Genomic DNA, 7,079 nt, shown 5'->3' on the forward strand with positions numbered 1-7,079 from the left:
AATTTAGCGGGGTGCTTCTCAGATTATAAGAATTGTGAGTTCATTCAAGGTCTTATATTTATTTGTCTTTCAACTGTGGTACTTAGGGAACAAATACATTGTATGAACACAAATATTAAGTTACTTTGATTTTAACTAGGACCATTATTAATAAATATGATAATATTCCAGACACATAAGCCCCTGAATGTTTACTTGCCTTTGTGAAGTACTAGGTGTAATTTCTGGGTTGGTAGATAAAAGGGAGAGACATTCTTGTACATTCAGTATTTATTTGTGGCAGGTTTCTATATTAGTATAGGAGGGAAAAATACTTCAATAATTATTTTATAATAGATATTATTACATTACTATTACATGTAAAGGAATTTTGATTTCATATTATAAGATCTTCTAGTGGGTGAACTCATTCTAAGGGGGAGACTGTTGATCTATAATTATTAATTTTAAAGACTTGCCTGAAACTTACAGAAGTTTAAAGGATTTGCTTTACCCATGGTCATACATCTAGTAAGTATCTAAAGTAGGTCTTGAATTCAGGGATTCCTTCTTCCAAAGCCAGTACTTTATCCACTATGTCAGCTTACTCTTTTTAATGGTTAGTATTATTCATTAATATTATTAATTTCATGTATTAATTTATTAATAGTATTATTTAGTCTTTATCTTTCATCTAGGTTGACCTTTTTGATATTTCATTGTTTGCTTGTTTTTTATTAAAAAGTTGACAATCATTTTCCCACCCACTAGTAAGTGGTAATTAGCAAATCACCGATATTACATAGCAGCTGAGGTCTTAGTATTTGGGGCCATTGACGCCTAATTTTCAATGTCCCTGCCCTCATCAAATCAACTTTTTAAGTTTTCACCTTCTATATACATGTGCCGCTTTGGAAAATATTGGTCACATTACATTTTGAGTTCTCGTCCCATCTGTCTGTCCTTAATGTGATGGCATATGCCCAAGACAAACTTTTTTACTGAGCCAATTGAATGGAAAAATAATACCTATGTAAGAGAACTAGAAAGGAACAAAGACATTGAAAACTAACCTAAAAGAAAAAGTATAGCCCCAAACAGGAGTCATTCTTGAGAAGTAATGAACAAAACAGAACTTTTCAGAAAGGATATCACTTACAGGAAAGTTTCCACTGATCAAATATTGAGCCAAAGGAAAGAGCAAGGGAAGTGCCAAGAAAAGAAACAGAAAGTCCTATGAAGAAGTATGCGAAGAAGAACCCTAGTTGAAAAAAAATAACAATGAGCTTTGGGCACTTTACTCATTGTAAATTTTTGAAACCTATGATGGATATATACTGATCTCACTGTAATTCTCCTGAGTTCCCCATTACAAATCTCATATTTGTATATTTCCTACACTTAATAAGGACCTGTCTGATTGGAATTGGAATGGAACCTAAAGATAATCCAATACAATTGCCTCATATTACAGAGGAGGGCCAGAAAGGTAACTTGTCCAAGGTCACATGGTCATCCTGGAATGGTGAGCCAAATGATCCAAATCTTCTCACTCCCAAACCAGTGCGTTTTTTACTACACCTTTTAATTAATAAACTGAAATGAAATACTGAAAGCAGTGACTCTAATAGTTTTGTTTCATACAGAATGTCCTTAAAGTCTCAGCACAATTTTAATCTTTAATAACTTTATTTAGTATAAATGCTTCAAATGTAACCAGAAAAGTTTTTTTAAGATTATGTAAAACTTTTAAATATTGATGCTTCTTATTCAAATTCAGCATATCTATTGCCATGTGCTATTGCTCTTGTCAGTTTTTTAATCTTGTTAAAAATGTTTATTAGTTGCTGCTCGGTTAAAGGAAGACTGAAAGGATTGCATTTGTAATCCTAGCCCTGAACCACAACAGTTTTGGCATGACCCCACAAGAAAAAATCTGAGCCAGATCAGAAGGCAGAGGTGATCAAGCAAGAGGACCTCCTCTAGCAGTCCACTGGGCTAATTAAGTACCAACTAGATACTTCTGCATATACAATGGCTAATGACAGGTTGTTCCCATATTATTAAAATTCAAATATTTAAAATTCACAAAACTAGATAAATGGAACAGAAAATAAAATAAACTTTTAAATGATATTTAAGTTTGTAGCATTAATACTTCTAAGGTTATTAAAATGTAAAATGGCATTAAGACTTGAGAGATACCACCAACTACTTTAGAAATATTCAGAAGAACTATAATCCTTCTCAGTACAAAATGACATTCGTGTCAAGCCCTTTCTTTGACGTCAGAAAACTAAGTACAGAAACCTCATCAGTAGAAGAAATGAGGGGACTATAGGTGGGAAACAGAACAAGTGGTTTCTGTTCTGATTGGTACATCCACATGGGATAACTGCAACCAAATCCCAAGAAAAGTAACTGCCACAAAAAGAAATGGTCACAGAACACGTGGCTATTATAGGAATCCCTTTCATAATCTGCTGCTACACTGAGGCACTTTTTTTAGTTCCTAAGTGGTAGGTTAATCAGGCGTCCTGCCTTCTCAGACATTTTTTGGCAGCTGCAGCAGTTCATCCTTGGCAAAGTGCCTTCATTAAGCACTGCCACAGCTGAGCTCTTGCTAGAGCTTTGATTCTTAACCTTTAACTGGTCCCATAGCTCACCAGCACTCTTTTGGTCTCATATAAACTCACACCATTTCCAAGAGCCACAGCAGGAGAGTACTGAAAAGCGAGATAATCATATTTCAGCCTTTGCTCTGAGATGAAGAAGCTATCAATTTCATTATCCCATATTAATATGTATTTAATAAACTGTCCTGATAAATATATGTAATGAATAAATATCTGTAAATAAATCATCTAAATAAATATCTATAAATCTCAATCTGTAAACTGTGTTATTTTTATTTCCAAGAGATAACAAAAGCCAGTGACTGGATAAAATAAAAGAAGTCAGTAACCCCCCCCCCAAAAAAAAAGGATATTTAAATTAAGTGAATAGCAGTTTTTCCAGTTTATTAGGATATTTCAAAAATAGAACTCTCCAGAAAACCATATCATGCAATTATTCTCTCTATATCAGATTGCTGTCATCATATTCCAGGGCTTACATGCTCTAGGATCAATCTTTTATATTATTATCATTATTAGTTTTCATATTGGGAATTATGTCAATGCACAAAACACAATAAAGTTCAATTTGTTCTACCATAAGCTAATGAACTTATAATGAGTACAAAGGAGAGAGCTATGTGTCAATCATCATTTTAAGTAATTGTAACTTAACAATACCCGAAAGATTATACATGTATATATAATATAGACTTTACATAAACATACTTTATTATCCATCTATAAAATGAATTTTATAGTATATAGATTTTTCTATTCAGAATACATTATATGTATAACTTTATATAAATATGTTTCATTATATATTACATTTATTTTTAAATGTATATAAGTTGAATATATGACATATTAAATATTAAATAATGTTTAACATTTTATATTAAATAAAATTTATACATAGATAATAAAGCACATAGTTATATATAAACATATACTTTATAAATAAAATAAACTTCATATATAATATATTTCATATAATGAAGTATATATTTGTATGACATATATTGTGTGTTAAATATTAATATAATCAATACATTATATACATGTATTTATAATATATTAATAGGATGTTATATGTGGTACATAAATATATACAGTCATCCCTCACTATATTGCAGTTCACTTATCACAGCTTCACTGTATTGTGGGTTTTTTAAAAAAATATATCTAATTCTGTATCACGGAGTTTTCGTTATATCGCGGGATTTTATGGATGAATACCATACTGGACACAATGGAAATGCAGTATGCCACTACTGCTTGTGCAAGTTTGCTAACGTGAGATTGTACACGGCACACTATTGGCTGATGGGATGAAAGGTGACCAACCACAACACTGTGTTCTGTATCCTGGGTGCCGATTGGCTCAGTGACTATAGCATCAGTCTGTTTGCTCTCCCGCTACTTCCAGATTTTCACCTATCACAGGGGTCTCTGGAACATAACTCCCAAGATAGGTGAGGGATCACTGTATTATATATAAAGTATCTAGAATATTACATATAGATAATGAAGAATATATTTACATAAAGTCTAAATATATGTACATCTGATTGATCTTTGGTTCACACAATGCTATGTAGGCATCTGAGAAGAAATCACATTTCATCTCTGATTCCAAAAACCTTTATGTAATTTATTTTTAAGTGGTCTCTTGACAGTGTCAAATCTGAAACCTGGAGTTCAAACTACTGGTTCCATAGTCATGTGGCATCTTTCTCTGCACTTTTTCTTCTTTATGTTGTTTCCTTCTGTTTCTTCTTTTAGGATTTTCCTATATATGAGATTATTTTTATTAAAATGTTTAAAAATAAACATACCTATATGCATAAATATATTTATATATATTTATACACATTTAAATACATATTAATATATGTGACCTTCCTAAACAAAAATATATTACACAATTTAAATTTATTCAAGAAAAACTTTTTCTCACTGTGTCATTATATCCTCTATCATTTGTGGGGAGAGAATAATCGTAAAATAGAATCAAATGCTTGTTTCTTTGTTTTTCAAATGAAACAAAGAGAAAGGGGAATTTGGAGATTTTCAGCTTTCATCAAATAGGAAAAGTTAATATCAAATGCATCTCCATTTTTAATTGCAGCAAGTTTATTCTAACTTTAGGGTTCCATGTCGCAACTCACAGTGCATGTTTATGTGGTGTTTTAAGGTCTGCAAATAGCTTTCCTCATTGTTTTCCTTCAACCTTTTTTTTTGTTCTTTTTCTTTAAAGTTCCCTTGAAAGGTATTCCTTCAACAATATTTATTGAGCATACTATGTAAAAGATGGAGAAGAATTAAATTGCAAACTTCCATATGAACTCATAGTCTAGCTGAGAAAATAGAGCACACATTCAGGAAACCACTGGAGAATCATTCACAAAGCTACATATCAGCCATTATAAATTAATAGAGTATAAGTAGAATATGTACATTAAGAGGATGCTGAGTATCCGATGGAATAAAGTTTCCCAGGACCCTACAGGGTCTGAGCAAGTGAATATTTGAATTTTCTTAGCTTCAATAATGTATTTTATGTGTCTCCTACATCCGAAGTATCAAATATAAATGCTGTGTCCTCCTCCTGAACAAGTTTATATAAAAGTAAACAATCATTTCTGGACCTCATTAAGACAAGTGTTATATAAGAGTTTTGTAGGCAGAGAATTTAGACTGTAGGTTTTTAATAGCCTTTCTATTTTTACATTTTTAGCTCTAATGTTCTTTTGTGTGCTAGGACGGCCTCCACGGAAGGACAACTGAATGGATTCCAGACCAGCCTTAGTAATGCTAGGTCATTTATGCCCATCACAAAGTCTAGAGGTAAATATCAATTCTGCAGTTTATGGGGAGAGGGTGAAAGTATTTAGGCTTTTCCTTTAGCAAAGCAGGTAATACTCAGGCTGAGAAAAGAAATCTAGCCAATCATTCAAGGAATTAATTGGCCAGAGTTTTGAGACATTATTATGAGGATATTTCTTCTTTAAAAGCTTTTTGATGTGTTAGAACTGAAAAGTGTCCTGGGGATAGTTTTATGGGTACTAATGGTTTCTCAGTGTGGCAAAAACACTGCAAAATGATGCCTAGGTTTATAACAAAGATTTTACCTTCCGTATCCAATCATTCCTCAAGTATCGATTGCTAAACTGATAGTGTTAGATAATAGTTGCAAGTATGGTCATTTAACAAAGACCAGAAGGTATTTGTTATATTTAACAAAAGCCAGTAGCCATAACTGAGAAGAAATTAAATTGTAGGCTATCATTTATCAGAATGTGTTCATTTAGTAGTGATCCAGCCTACATGGTAATGGTATAGTTAGTTGATTCAATAAGAAACTATTGGAGAATGTGTGATTTTTTAAAATTTTTCTCTATGATTACAAGGCCCAGGTAATACTCTAAATCCTGATTATCCTAAATGTCAGTGAATGCAAAGTCAAAAAGCATATTAAATAAAATGCTTTGTATGCAATCTCGCTGAAATGATTAGAAGCTGAGTTAGTGGAAGTTGGGTCTCACTGTAGTATCTTGGCATCAAATAAAATTATTTCATTTTCTGATTCCACAAATTCTTCGATTTCCCTCTTTTGACTTCCCTAGGATTCTTTATCCTTTAGCATTGGAAACATCAATCTTAATGCCATCTAGCAATGCTCAAACCTTTTTAATTATCTATAAATTATAAATAGCAGGCCCCAAAAGGGGTCATAAGCATGACTAAATATAGACTTACTTTTGTGATAAAGTAGAAGCTTAACCTAACAACCACCAGGTCATTGTTTAAATTCTTTAAATTCACAAGAGAGAGGACTTTGTAGCATTAATACATCATATGAGATACCCTGCTTTGGCTAGAGACTGGAAGTCTTGTCTATATGATGCTGATCTGAAATGTTTGTTAGATTATTTATTTCACTCAACTCATGGAATTAATAAGATCAAAATTAATTTCTGGAGGATTTGGTTAATTTCACACAGAGAAAAGCTATTACCCAATTTCTAAGTCTAGACAATTAGGTCTTGCTACTTTATGCCACCGATCACAAAGAATTCTGGGGGAAAGGGTGTGAATGGCCAAACCACTCTGTCTGTTTAAAAACAACTCCATAACAAAAACAGCCCATAAGTCTGTTGATAGGGGATCAACAACATCATATTAAATACAAATGACTGTAGATTTTTTTCCATTAATTTGCCCCTTACTCAGATCCATTAAGATTTTGTAGGTTCTAACAACAGGTCTAGAAGTATATGGTATTGCTAGCTCGTGCCATACATACTTAATTCTTTATGGGAAGGAGCACATAAGTTCAAAAACCTTTGAAAGAAAGTGAGAGTAAGAGAGGGGGGGAGGGAGGGGAAGGAGAGGGAGGAGAGAGAGGAAGGAAGGGAGGGAGGAAGGAAGGAAGGAAGGAAGGAAGGAAGGAAGGAAGGAAGGAAGGAAGGAAGGAAG

Source organism: Gracilinanus agilis, chromosome 2 (genome assembly GCF_016433145.1).
Source record: "Gracilinanus agilis isolate LMUSP501 chromosome 2, AgileGrace, whole genome shotgun sequence".
NCBI classification, from domain to species: domain Eukaryota; kingdom Metazoa; phylum Chordata; class Mammalia; order Didelphimorphia; family Didelphidae; genus Gracilinanus; species Gracilinanus agilis.